At 35.0% G+C, this 13,330-nt stretch overlaps 1 protein-coding gene across 8 annotated transcripts in view; it reads right to left on the bottom strand.

Annotated features, from left to right (window-relative positions):
- The window catches only part of SULF2 (sulfatase 2), a 324,326-nt gene that overhangs the window by 278,214 nt on the left and 32,782 nt on the right, over positions 1 to 13,330 (bottom strand). For 7 of the 8 annotated variants that reach the window (XM_058175025.1, XM_058175020.1, XM_058175023.1 and 4 more), the window contains exon 2: positions 7,621 to 7,683. The exons of the other annotated variant lie outside the window; for it this stretch is intronic. The gene's annotated coding sequence lies outside the window, so the exon portion shown is untranslated. The remainder of the gene's footprint in view (positions 1 to 7,620; positions 7,684 to 13,330) is intronic. 8 annotated transcript variants of the gene reach the window in all.

Genomic DNA, 13,330 nt, shown 5'->3' on the forward strand with positions numbered 1-13,330 from the left:
GTAAGGACATTTAGCAGGACATCCTCACACAAAATGGCCTAAAGTCTTCCAGTACAGTACAAATGAAGACCTTTTGAGCAATGGCATTATTATTTTTTGCAGTTATCTATGAAATATTGTTGAAGGGGCAAAGTGGCTTAGCAGTTAAGATGCTGGGCTTGTCAACCAGAAGATTGGCAGTTCAAGACCCAAGTACTATGTTATGGGTGAACTCCCACTCTTGCTCCAGCTCTTTGCCAATCTAGCAGTTCAAAAGCATGCACATGCCAGTAGATAAATAGGTACCATTTCAGTGGGAAGGAAACAGCATCCTGTGCACCTTGACATATAGTCATGCCATAGAAGCATCATCGGACAATACTGGCTCTCTCAGCTAGGAAACGCCTTGTTCCCTAAAGTCGGACACAACTGGGCAGGGGATATCTTTACCTTTTTTATGGGATATTGTTGGTGCCAGATTCTGCGGAGTAGGCAGAGAAAAAACGAGAAAAAGTAATTGTGTCTTTCCATAGCATGCCTCAGTTGTTTGGAGTTTTCAGCCTGGTCATAAAGTTAACATTAGAGAGACCATATGGTGGTCCTCCCAGGTCCAGTCAAGAGTTTAGATCTAAATCCTACTCTATGGGAAAGTGGTTCCCAATCTTTCTGGCACCAGGGACCGGTTTCAGAAAGAAATTTGTCTTCCACGGTCTGAGATGCAGTGGTGATTTCACATGCAACCTAGATCCCATGCATGTGCAGATGAAGCTTCACTCACAGTCCGGTTCCTAACAGTCCATGGCCTGGGGTTTGGGAACACCTACTCTGGAAAATTCCACATATGATGGAACTGCTGGCTCAGGGTATATGACTGAGATCTTATTTCTCTCTGGATATTTACCTAGAGAGTAAATCCAGGGATCAAAGCAATATAGTCACAGAAATACCAGGGAATTGCTAGATTTGTTGCATAGATTTATTCTATGTCTTGTGTTAGTTGATTCACAGCTGGAGTCAAGAGGTCTGTCTGGGCAGTCTGACCTGCTTCTGAAACTGAATTATTTAAGCACAGCATTCCTGACCATTTCAGAAGCCACTAGTGTGGCAAGGTCTTGATCTATAAGCAGTGAAATAAAACTTGCCTTCCATACAATAGAAATAAAGAAGTTAGTATGAAAAAGTTCCAGTGACTGCTATGTATGACAGCCAGTTTAGTTGAGTACCAGGCTCGAAACCAGGAGGCTATAAATTCTAGTCCTGTCTTAGGCCTGAAAGCTGGTTGGATGATTTTGGGCCAGCCCTACTTGCTCAGCCCAACTCACTTCATAGGGTTTTTATTGTGGGAAAATATGATGAGAACGGAGTATTATGTTTGCTGCCTATTTTCATTATAAACATAATAAAATAAAATAAACATAATCAAGCAAGCAAGCCTTACAATCACTATTCATTTTTTTGAGCTTCTTTCTTCTACCCAATTTACAAGAAGGGATAAAAGAAATTGTCTTTTGTGCAGAAGATGCGGTATAAATATCTTTATTTACATATTTATTTTAATTATTTTATTTTATTTATTTATATCCTGCCTTGAGAAATGACTCAAGGCAGCAAACTTGCCCAATATTTGCCTGATCTTGTATCAGCTTGCTTACTTTTTACCACATAAAAACATATTTTCAAAATCATTATCTGTAGGCATTTCAACTGTTATAAATATTATTTAAGGGCAAAATTTTCCCCAAGGTGTTATGTATATAGTGAAAGAAATAGGACATTAATAAAACAACCCACTCCAAAAGACCTTTCTCAAACTCTAATCTCTACCTTCCAGCTGGAACCCTAAATAAATGGGTCTTTAGGGTTTATTAAAAGCTGACATGATAAACTGTAGAGGTTGTTATTTGTACCCTTAGTGTCAAAGTCCATCTGTTTGATATGTTCACAAGCTGCATATTCTGCTGAATGTCTGGTGCCAATTAAATCAATCTACGCAATATTAATTATATTTGTGATGTGATCTAAATACAAAAAAAACCCCACCATCCTACAAACTGTTCCCTTATTTCAACAATGGTAAAATAAAAGTTAGTACAAGGTGTGTGTGTGTGTGTGTTGTGTATCTTACTCATCTTTAGTAAGTAATTTTGCAGACAAAATCCACCAATTTTCCATCCCTTGTAGCTATGCAAATACATTTAAGGAAGGAATGTGGTATCAGCTGCTTACTCACAATAAATTTTTGACAGGTAAAATGGCAGGTATGATGTCTATACTATCTATTCTGCAAGTTGGTTGCTTATCTACACTTCTGCTCCTGATTTTTATTTTTGCTAGAGTTGAAAGAAAAATCCAACTATGGAAACAAAAGGGAAAAAATGCTACAAAAGGTAAAAGCATAGTGAAGAGATTATGGCACAAGTCAATACCAAATGCTAATGTTTCAGATGAATTTAGAGTGATATTTTGATGTGAACTTATTTCATATTTTTAATGAATATACAAGTTGAAATTCACTAATCTTCAGAATGAACATTTCTATCAATTTTGCGGTGCATGCTTTGTACAATTATTATAAAGCAAAATCTTGCTTCTTATTCTTGAAAATATTCTCGAAAATAATGTACTCAAATGCATGGTACAAATTTTATTAAAATTTGTTTAATAAAACTTGCAAACTTGTAGTCAAGTATAAAAAATGTGGCACAAGAATATATACAAAATGTAATAGTATTTAAAAATGATACTGAATATTTTATTGAATTGACACAAACTAGGATTCAGAGATTTGCAGCAATGAGAAAAAGAAATTTATCCACCTTCAACACATACATTCAACTATGATATCGTCCTCAATATCAAAGCTCTTCACCTAGAAGCCCAATTCCCATTCTGAAATAGAATTAATTCTGGGAAAAGTTTGATTCCCTCCAATTATACTAATTATGATAGGATGCAAAAATGGAAATAGATCATTTATATATAGTAAGAATGAGTAACACATATATACTACAGATAGTTGGTTACTGTCTTGTTTGAAATTATGATATAAAAAAGCCAGCTTTGCAACCAGTCTACATGTTTACGACAGCTGCAACATTCTGCGGTCATGTGAGCCCCATTTCTGTGCTTCAAAACTGGTTTCCAACAGGCAGAATTATTGGAGAATACAAAAGTAAAATGGCAAGTCCCAGTCGCATACTATGCTATTAATTTAGCAATACTGTGATTTAGTTAATAATTGAAGGGAAAGTAATGTCATAAGCCCATCGCAGCCATGTTATTTTCCATTTAACAACTGCAGCATTTAGGAACTGTGTTGTTGGTTCTACTTGTGGTAACTAAGTGAGGACTACCTTGTACTGCAACTACAATTTGTAGATCAAATCAATAGAGTGCTTTCCTCCTCTTATTCTAAGATGTAAGGAAATTGATTTCCAAACGAGGGAGTAGAAAAGAACGCTCATAAATAGTAGTTCTGAGTAACACTGCAAAATCCAAGCTGAGAATATCTTCTAAAGAGCAGCTAACATTGCAACCAGTTAGCATGAAACAAAGACTTTCAACTGATCACTGTTTCACTGTGTTTCACAACTTTCACTGATCACTGCTGATCACTGAACTGATTTTGAATCAGACTCAGAAAAAACAATGCATCCTCATTATGCAAGTTGCTTAAAATATTAGATGTAATTCTAGAAATACACAACAAGGCATTTCATCCATCTGGACATGTTAATAATCTTCAGAAAGATATAAATAGATAGGATATTACTCAGAACCCTGGCATTGCAAATAAAACCATTTTAGTGCTACAAGGACAAACTGGATCTTTTAAAGAGGGTTCTCAAGAGAAGGTACGAGAACAAATTCAAATCAGCGAAATATACATAGGGTTAAATCTATCTGGTCTGGCAAAACCAAAATGGTTCTGAATAACTTCAATTATAGACAAAAGTACTAACTTTCAGAGACTACATAGAAAATATTTGACCTTTAAACAAGTGTTATGAATTTCTAAGACTGATCATCTTCTGAAAACAGTGTAGGATTTCTATATAGAGCTAAATTTTTATCTTTAGTTTTGCAGTTGGATTGAGTTACAGAGTTTTCTACCAGACTGCACAGACTTTTATCATTAAATTTATGAAGCTGCTGAATCTTTATACTCCATGGAGTATATGGCAAGGTTGCACCATTATCTCTAACCTGGCAACTGAATTCCTTCTACAGTATACCACTAATGGAATAAAAAATTCCATTTTCATGAAAGACGAGTGAAAATCCTTGTGAATACAAATGACTTTGTTGCTGAGAAATCAAGCTCTGCATTACATGCTAAACAATGTTCAGCTGCCATCAACTGGTTGGGTCTAAATTTCAATTATGTGCAGCTTCTCACATAATGGAAAGTTGACAAATCAAATCAAATCAAATCCTATCCAATCCTATCCTATCCTATCCAATCAAATCCAAATCTTCTTCATTCAAAGAGATCTGATACTTAGCCTCAAACCTGAAGAAAAACCTACAAATACTTGGGGAATGTCATGGTTCTTCAGATTAGTTAGACATTCAAAATCACTGTCCATGCTATGCAGATATCAGAAAGACTGATATGCCATTTCTACTGCTTTTTTCAATATTGTCCACCCTCAACAGACTTTAGCTAAATAGTTTAGCAGTCTAATAAACAGTCTTATATAGATAGAACAGACAACTATATTAAGAAGCCATCTCAGTGTCTCTTGATGAGCTACTAATAACACTCCTTGCAACCACAAATGACAAGGAAGAGAAGGGTTCCCAAACTAGGTGACACAGGAGACATTGCAATAAACACCCCTATGTTCTTCCTCCTCTGACTAGATGATACAGGAAATCCATTTATATGACTGATGCTGAAACAGTTTGAAGGGACCCTTTGTGAAAGAATCTGATCAAATACTTATGTAGAACTCTAGGGAATGAATTCATCCCTAAGGGTGGTATCTTTTCTTCCCCTTTTACTCACAATCCCAGCCAATAAATGCATCAACTAAAAATGAGCTTGAGATGAAAATGAATGTCTAGCATCCATGGACACTACACAAAGCTAGAGTTGTTCATTTGTAAATCAGTGAAGTCTCTTTCAGTATTGGCCCTGAAAAAGGCCAGTCAAGTGAAATGGGTTTTAAATGTGGGTGCAACAACTTTACAAGAGTTTCATTTAAGGCATGCTCCTTATAATAATTACTATTACATATTTTTACTTCAGATTTTTTTTAAAAAAGCTATTATGTTAATAAATACATAATAACTTTTTTTAAAAATCTGAAGTAAAATATGTAATACACTGAATCCAACTGCAATGTATTTGATGGACTATGTATACAGGCCATATATATATCTAAGCAACTTTTATAAAAATATATTTCAGGCCAGATGTGTCCCTAGTTAAGAAATTTAAAAAATTTCAGAAGTACGTAGGTATCTACCCATGCATATACATACAGAGTTTTATGGAAGTCTCCAAATTTGGAAAAAGAGGAATAATTCACTTCTTCTGTGGTCTGTTTGGATTTTATACCACGGGAGAGCAATATATCATACATTATAGACATGCTCCTAGGCAAGAATCCAAAGAAAATTTGAACAGATGCCACAGTTGGCTAGTAATGAATTTGAAGTCATTAATTTTATTTGTTTTCTGCTTGAACATCAGAATGCAATATAGTGAGATATTATTATTATCATTACCTATTCACAACAATGTGAAGTTACAGCTGTCAGTTCTTTAGCCTGTGTTGGCCTTCATACACATTGAGTTCTTCCCAAGAACCCATGATATTGTAATGTATCCGCATAGTCTGTTCATAAATCCAAGTTGTGGTCTTTTGCAATTGACAGAAATAAATATTGTAAACATGCAAATTTTCCAAGTGCTGCCTTTTACATAATCAGTGAATGCACTCTTCTTCTTCAACAATTTGTTTGACTCAAAGTAAACAACTACCTTCATTTCTGCAGGACAGGTATAATTTATCAATATTACTATGGGGATATAACGTATATAGTCATCGGTTTTCTTGTTTTTTAGTCCGAACTATTCAGTTCAGCTTGTGTCCAATCAATAATTCCAGCAGTGTATTATATAACAGGTATGGTCAAGGTATTGATGGCTTTGATGATGTTTTCACTGTTTACTTAAATTTTGTCCCTAATTCATTCATAAAGGTCAAAATTTAAATAATTAAAAATGTTTTAAACAGTTTCAATGATTAATCCCATTCATTCACCTTTCGATACCATCCCACTACCAGGCTGATCAGGTACTGGTTAGACTTTTGGCAACAAATCAGCAAGCTGGGTCAGAGGTCTGACTTTCATGACCATCCTTCTTTTATAGCATGCACAGATTCATGAACAGTAAGTAAACCTTCTCATCTCTAGCAGAATTTATTGTTAAACAGTTTGCCTTTAAGTGCATACTCCCTTTTCTAATGGAATGTGGTGTTATTTCTAGATGCCTATTCACCTAGAGGTTTTCCTGTTTCTCACTGTCTTAGAATGATTTCTCTTCCAATGGTGCAAATTATTGTCTACCTTCCCATAATCACAAATGGTATTTCAGGTCATTTGTAACAAACTTAAATATCTTGGTCTTTAACTGATGGATTTTTAGATTCATACTCTTCATTGCATTATACAATCTATCTAATCTTCATTATAAATTATTTGACTTCTCAACTAACAATATGGAGTAGTCTTAATACAAAATAACAAGTATAATAAGATTCCCCTGCCAACACTCTTATCATAATCAGAAATTATTTATTTATTTTTATTCATTATCACACACTATACTGCCATCGTGTACATGCATCCTGATATATTCAAGGATTCATCCTGATATATTCAACAAATATTCAAGGCATTTCTATGCTCATGTTGTCATCTGCATTCCATCATTTGCTCTCTCATTACTCCCATGCAGATACATGACCATATTCAAGCGAACATTCCATAGTTGAAGCCTATCCACAAAACAAACATACAGCAAGCACATTTCTCTATAATATGTGGGTTATATTTGGTCCATGTGCCTTTTAGCAAACATAAATCATTTTCCAAATTTACCCACTGTCAACTAATTAAGAAGATAAAGCATCACAATCATATTTATTTATCCATTTATTTATTAGATTTATTTCAAAGTGACTAAAGGCTATGATTAGAGTGGCTATGTATTAGTATACTGTGAGTAGAATTAGAGTGGCTATAATCTTTGCCAAGTATTTAGAAGGTTGCTGGTTTAAAACTTGCCAGAAATATTTTTAATTTCTATTTGCCTTTCAGCATAGTATGTTCATGCTACTCTAAGGTACATACAGTATTCTGACGCACGCCACGATAGACCAATATAAGGGTTTTTTCTTAATTTAATTTATTCTCATTTAAACTATTCAAGATGCTGTCTCATTCCATTATACCTCAACTAGTCTTAATATATTTTAAAAGATTATGTAATATACATTGTTTTACTAAGTCTACAGTTAATGAAAGCAAAGCCAATAATGAAACTAAATGTGTTATTATTTTAACCACAGAATTTAAAACAGCATACTTTTATGAAATTGGTTGCTGAAAGAAAGAATAACTTACTTTAAGGAAAAGGCCACATCATTCCTTTGTTATTTCCAGAACTGTTATATGATTCATAAGGACCTTAAAATAAAAAGATAAAAAATATTTAACATATATTTCTCTTTATCTTCTAATGATACTGATAATAATTTTATTATTTAGCACTAATTTCTATTATTACTTATTTAATTCTGGTATTTTTTTTTCTATTTTTTGAGATTGGTTTCCTGTGGTAGTAGTTAACTAAATTTATCTGATTTCGGAAAGCAAAGCAGGGTTGTTTTTGGTTAATATTTGGATGAAAGATCATCACGAAGTTATAGGATAGTCAGGTAGACTGGAAAATCTGAAAAACACTCTAGAATAAACTACTTCCAAACTACTGAAAACTACTTCCATTTTGTTATCAAGTAATCAATTTGAATGTATCACCAGATGTCAGGCTCATCTCAAAGAGAACTTGACTTTACTCTTTTCTCTTCTTTTGCTGATATTGGTTTAAGAGATTTATTCTTTAAAATAAATATCCAGATATGACACAAAATAAGAATCCATCAGGAATATGAAGAATGCTAGGCTGCTGTAAACCCAATTTTTTACATAACATGCTTAAGAGATACAGCCTTAGAATCTTTTCAGATATTGCATAAGTGAAATGGAACTACAGGAAATAGAATTTCAGTTCTCTGCCTCAATTTACTTCAATCATTTTACATTCACAAATAATGAGGTGGTATTTTATAAAGCAAAACTCCAACCTCTAATATCATATTTACTTGCAAGAATGTCTCTGGATCACAAGAAGCTTCCATAGGCATTCTTTAAAATATAAGGACAATGAGTTATTTGTATCTCCTCCCTGTTTTGTTTGGAAAAAAGAAAAAGATGAAACAGAAGATGAGACAGAACTCTAAGGGATAGAAGAGAGCAATTTGACCCATTTGTCACTTATATTTTGTGATTATCATTCACTCTGGTAACTATACTAGGAACTCATAATTCTCTTCTAAGATGTCTATAACACGCTATCTGGATAGGAAAATATCCTTCAGGAGGAAAAAAGACTGCACATGTGCAGAATCCTGTTTTAACTATTGGAACTATTGGAGAAACTAGATGAAGCAGACAAAGGCAAGTTTCTTTATGATAGTTTTGAAGAACTAAGTACTTGTCAAAGTGAAGACAAATAATTTAACTCAAATCGCAGGTCTCTCTGATGCTATACCTGCATAGTTTTCTTGGCAATGATACAAAAGTCATTTATCATCATCTTATTCCAAAATTGTTTTTAAATTCCTAGTCTAGCCTATACACTTTGCAATTTTCCACCAAGTATTAACCAAGATCAACCCCGCTTAGCTTTGGAGTCTATACAAGTTTAGTCAAAGCACAATCCAAAATGTTTTTTAAAATGCAGTATAAATAGAAGAAGATATTTTAATCCAGTTTCTCCTTATAATTGTAAAATAGTTTAAAATTAGTTGTTTGAGGATGAGGAATCAAAGTAGCCTATTTATAGCATCAACACTTAAAGACTACTCATAACAAAAATCTGAAAAGTCTATAGAGATTCTCAGTCATCCAGGTCATGGTTGTACCAAAGGTGCTTTTTCAAATGGCAACTGGACTTCTTGTTTTTGCTTGAAGAATGCTAACCACGAGATGATTTCAAGGAATATAAATCCTTCCATTCTCCACCATTCATTAAGAACTGAAAAAGCTTCGTGGTTGAGAAGCGAAACATCTTCAACAAAAGCAAGAAGTCTAGTTGTCTTTTGAAAAAGCACCTTTGGGACTCAAAGGTAATCAGCATGATATAATAAAGACCATTATTAAAACAATCCAAAGGTACTGCTCTAGCTAATTAATATTTTATATTTGGTCTCCATCTTTACCTTACATTCAGAATATTTGAGACAGAAAATGAAGCATAGGGATAGGTTTAGGAAGCAAATTATTATTAGAATTTTTGCCTCACTCTTCTGAAGAAAAAGTTTCCATAAAAGCTGAGAAATATTACTCCTGCTTTCAGGGTAATAATTTAAAAGACATTCGAAAGAAGGCACACATATACGCATATATTTTTGTGAGCAGTTCTTATGAAACATATTTGCTGATATGACAGTATGTGAGATTTGAGGCAGTATATGTGACTTTCAATATGATATACCAGTGCGCTGACTTATGACTTCAATTCATTCCCGAGAGTTACGTAGCAAGCTCCTTTACCCGTTGAGTGCTTTATTGCTTAATGGATAAACTGAAAACCTCTCCTGTCTAAAGTACTGGCCAGTGGTGGTATGCATTTGATTTATTATAGGTCTGGAATTAAGAAGATACAGAAAACAAGATCTTCCCCAACCCCTCCAGCCTTACAGATAGCAGTCTGTAGAGCTGGCAGCAGAGCACCTGACAGCTTCAATTTAATTTTCCTGAGGTGCAAAAGGGAAAAGAAAACCAAACTGAGCTTTTTAATGCTTTAAAAGCTTCTTCCCATGATATACGGTTTTCAAGGAGGACTGCATTTATGCAGATAAAAACCTGAGTGGGCCATCCAATTCAGAATTTTAATAATTTAGAGATTTTCTTTTTAGATGAAATCATGATAGAACTGAAAATATTTACTGACAATTATAGTACTCAAACTTAAAATTCTGATAACTTGCAACAGAGATGGTAAATGCTTTGAAAATAAACCATGATATTCTAAACATTCCCTATGCCACTGAGCAAGATCAGCCCAGAACAACTTTCATGGGAAAAAAATTATACTTGAAATTTTAACAGTACAGCAAAATTAAAGCTTGTCTCTGAAGCTGCATATCATGTGAGTTTCAGTTTCTATTCAGCTCAAAAATGTAGTCGTCATTTTTATTCCTGGTTTCCTGGTTTCCTACAGTAGAAAACCATATTCTGAATTTGTTATCACAAGTGGAAATTCATGAAAGGAAAAAAGATAAGATTTTCTACATTTCCATCATAGACAGCTGAAAAGGAAAAGCTGTTCAGTAAAGAGCAGCTGAACAAAAAGGGATCAAATCATTTTTTTCTACTTTCATAATTTTTTTTGTTTAACTTTGGATATTGGAGAAAAAGATTTAGTACCTAGTTGCTTTGAAGAAACATGTGTTACCACCGACTTAAAAGAATTGTAGCCTTTTAAATTCTATTTGAAGGTGGAGGTTCCTTCTCCGAGCTTGAGGGTTGGTTTCCGAATGTTTCATTACCAGGCTAGATAACATCTTCACAGAACTTAGATTCAGCCAGTTCGCGCGAACCGGTAGTTAAATTGCTGGCTGGCTCCGCCCCTTCTTGCCCAGCCCCTTCCAGGAGTCCCCATGCACTCCATTTTGGTTCCCAGGTAAGTGCAGGGAGGCCTCTAGCCCAAAACGGGGTGCAGGTGTGTGTGTAGGGCGCGTGCCCCCTGCAGCCCATTTTTGCTCCCAGGAGGCTTCAGGGAGGCCTCCTAGGCCCAAAACAGGCCATGGGGGGATGGCACATCCCCTTGTGGCCCATTTTCGCTCCCAGGAGGCTTCAGGGAGGCGTAGGCCCAAAACGGGCCACAAGGGCCGGTGTAGCCTGTTTTCACTCCCAGGAGGCTGCAGGGAGACCTATTGGTGCAAAATAGGGTTCGGGGGGGGCGTGTTCCCCCCGCGACCCATTTTTGCTCCCAGGGGGGTGCAGGAGGCAGAGTGCTGCCTGTTACACCCTTGGCCATTCCCACCATGGCCATGCCCATCCAGCCAGTCATTAGGGCAGAGAACCGATTGTTAAATTATTTGAATCCCACCACTGTCTAAGTTCCACTGAAGATGTTACCTAGCCTGGCAACAAAATGTTCTGAAACCAATCCACAAGCTTGGGGAATGAACCTACACCCTCACCCTACACCCGAGCTATAGATATTCACCGTTATCACAAATTCTATTTGTTCAAGGGATTTAAGGTAACCTGGCACAGTCAAATATAGGAGTTCCTATACTCTGATTTCAGAAATCCAAATCATTTTGTTAAAGTTTTAATTTAAATTTTTGCTTTAAATCTTCTTCTTTTTTTTCATCTATCAAGCCATTAGAATAGAATAGAATAGAATAGAATAGAATAGAATAGAATAGAATAGAATAGAATAGAATAGAATAGAATAGAATTTTTTATTGGCCAAGTGTGATTGGACACACAAGGAATTTGTCTTGGTGCATATGCTGTCAGTGTACATAAAAGAAAAGATACCTTCATTGAGGTACAACATTTACAACACAAATGATGGTCAATATATCAATATAAATCATAGGGATTACCAGCAACAAAATTACAGTCATACAGTCATAAGTGGAAGGAGATGGGTGATGGGAACGATGAGAAGATTAATAGTAGTGCAGATTTAGTAAATAGTTTGACAGTGTTAAAGGAATTATTTGTTTAGCAGAGTGATGGCCTTCGGGAAAAAACTGTTCTTGTGTCTTGTGTTCTGGTGTGCAGTGCTCTATAGCGTTGTTTTGAGGGTAGGAGTTGAAACAGTTTATGTCCAGGATGTGAGGGATCTGTAAATATGTTTCCTTTATGTTTAATTTTATATTTAATAAAATTAAAAGGACATAACATTATGTTATGTTATGTTATGTTATGTTATGTTGTGTTGTGTTGTGTTGTGTTGTGTTGTGTTGTGTTGTGTTGTGTTGTGATGTGATGTGATGTGATGTTATGTTATGTTATGTTATATGTTATGTTACGTCCTTTAATTTTATTTTAACCAATGGGTTGCCTTATTAGACAAATGAAAGACTTTTAAGGTATAATAGTGCCTGGAGCTGAACATAAATTATTACTAAATAGCAATAGAACCTATTATATATTGTTTCATAGTGCTTTACAACCCTCTCTAAGCAGTTTAAAGAATCCCTTATTGTCCCCAACAATTTGGGCCCTTATTTTACCAACCTCAGAAGAATGGAAGGCTGAGTCAACCTTGAGCCTGCGAGGATCAAACCGCTGGCATTCAACAGAATTAGCCTGCAATACTGCATTCTAACCACTGCACCACCACAGCTCTGTGGTGATGCTACATTACATTTTTAAAAAATAATTATATACGTTCTACGCCAAAATATATTGATATTGTTCAACAGTTTGGTAATTTAACAAGTTATTCCATTACTGGAGTAAATCTGATATATTTCTTACAGGTTCCAATATTTCTATATAAGTTTTTAGTAATTAGGCTTTCACTTGTTGCTTGAATTCACTTACATATCTTATAATAGTTTTTAAAAGGGAACTTATATGCAATAAATTAGTCATTCTTATGTGCCTGCAATATAGTACTGAGCTGATGAGTTCAGTTCATTAACTGGAAAATGATTGCTCATAAGGGACAGAATAAAGATTTCCAAACTAAAGAGCCAACAGTTGTCAACTCCTCAGCAGCAGAACTAAGAATAATAGCAATCAGATTTAACAGCCTATGTGTCTAGAGAAAAAACTGAAGTAAATCTTGAATCAGAATATTTAATGTTCAGTTTTTGCAGATAAAACTATCCACGAGTCTAAATACAACTGCACATAGATAAACTTCTTCCGCTCTTCTGAAGCCTCCTTTTTCTCCTTCCAAACAGCTATTGAAGCATCTTGGAGAGCCCAGGAGGCTGCATCCATTTCTTTGAGGCCGACTTGATCAATAGTGCCCTTTCGATGAATGGATAGATTTTTTTTAGAAATGATTCCGTGTAAT

The sequence above is a fragment of the Ahaetulla prasina genome, chromosome 3 (genome assembly GCF_028640845.1).
Source record: "Ahaetulla prasina isolate Xishuangbanna chromosome 3, ASM2864084v1, whole genome shotgun sequence".
NCBI classification, from domain to species: domain Eukaryota; kingdom Metazoa; phylum Chordata; class Lepidosauria; order Squamata; family Colubridae; genus Ahaetulla; species Ahaetulla prasina.